The following is a 1,623-nucleotide window of genomic DNA, read 5'->3' as shown; positions in this document are numbered from 1 at the left end:
CATGCTTGGCAGTTATCCTCGGTGTAACTGCTTTCCATGGTGACCGTCCTCCTTGACTTCTGCGTTAAGCACAATGATGCCAATGCTGTCTCACAGTCATTAGCACTATCACCCTTTCTGTAAGGATTTCAGATGATGGTACAGGGCCTGTTTAATTCTTCCTTTTGCATTTGTATTTGGGGTTCCTGTTTGGGGTTTTTTGCTTGGTTTTGCTTTTAGGCTCCATGCCCAATGTGGGGCTTGAATTCACCACCCAGAGATCAAGAGTCACATGCTCTACCAATTGAGTCAGCCAAGTGCCCCTTAATTCTTCCTTTTGCATTTAGATAAGACTGTTATTTCCTGTAGTTGCAAAAACTACAAACACATTGAAATTAAAACATGAAATCTTAGGAATCAAAAATAACACAGGGGCTAAAAAAATAAAATCTTAAAAAAGGGGTGTTTGGCTGGCTCAATCAGTGGAACATGCCACTCTTGATCTTGGGGTACTGAGTTCAAGCCCTACACTGGGGATAGAGATTACTTAAAAAAATAAAATCTTAAAACAAAACAAAAATTTAAAAATAACACAGGGCCAAAACCATGGTATGAGGTAGTCAACAGTATAGCTTATATGCACATCACCCCACCCACCCTTCCCAGAGGCAAGGTCAGGTTATCATGGTCCAATAGTCAAGTCTGAAATAGCAACCTAAACCAAGACCAAGCTGGGTTGTTCTATCCAAAGGAAGCCCAAGTGCAATGGAATTTCCATGTAAGTCAGCTCCAGACATCAGGACAGCGGTGCTGGGCTTGGGATGTAGTTCCCTCAGCAGCAGAGTGGTATTTGGAAATTAATATTGAAAGCTGCGCTTGGTCTGGATATCATCAAGAATCTGCGGTAGTAGCTCCTCATCTTCAAAATGCCCCTCCAGGCTTGGGATCAGTGCCTTTGACTCCTCAGCAGTCTCTGGGCAAAGGCTGGCCAAACAGGCCAACTCAAATTTATGAAGCTTCTTCTGGAGCAACAAGCTCCGGACACTGGCAATGGTCTCTCTGTTTTTGAAACAACTGAAATGGGCTGTGTAATTTAAAGTTTTCATGAACACCTCAAAGTTTCTGTTCATCCTCTGCACTCTCATTCTGTTGCTTTCAATGCTCCAGAAGCATATGAACCTCTGAATTTAGTAGTGTCTCAGCTGTTTCAAACTCTTTGGGGAAGGTAAGCTGTGAGGCGTCCTCCTCTACGTCGCCAGCCCATGGGTCGCTACCGCTGGCTGCTATCGCCATGGGCTCACCGCATGGGGAACTGCACACACACACCAGAAGCACTGGCACGCCGGAAGCACTCGCACACCGGAAGCACTCGCACACCGGAAACACTTGCACAGCGGAAGCACTCGCACGCTGGAAGCGCAGAAGCGCGGGTCTTGGCCTCATTGAGCAACTTTTACCTGCTAGGCAGTGGGAATGCTATGAAGACAAGGACCTTAAAGTTAAGAGTGGAAACAGATGATTTCTTTATAGAGGGATAAATGAAATTAAGCTGAACGAACCATTTGAACACAGAGGATCTCCCTCTAGCTCCCATTTCTCTTTCAAACTTCACACATATATTCCCAACATCCTCAATGGGATATT

The 1,623-nt window shown here is 45.0% G+C and overlaps 1 pseudogene; it reads right to left on the bottom strand.

Annotated features, from left to right (window-relative positions):
- Nucleotides 1-580: 580 nt before the first annotated feature.
- LOC102750577 (DNA-directed RNA polymerase II subunit RPB4 pseudogene) lies at nucleotides 581-1,422 on the bottom strand (annotated as a pseudogene).
- Nucleotides 1,423-1,623: the final 201 nt, after the last annotated feature.

This window comes from Leptonychotes weddellii, unplaced genomic scaffold (genome assembly GCF_054177405.1).
Source record: "Leptonychotes weddellii isolate Sample4059 unplaced genomic scaffold, ASM5417740v2 HiC_scaffold_3483, whole genome shotgun sequence".
NCBI classification, from domain to species: domain Eukaryota; kingdom Metazoa; phylum Chordata; class Mammalia; order Carnivora; family Phocidae; genus Leptonychotes; species Leptonychotes weddellii.
This window is presented reverse-complemented; position numbering and strand designations above follow the sequence as displayed.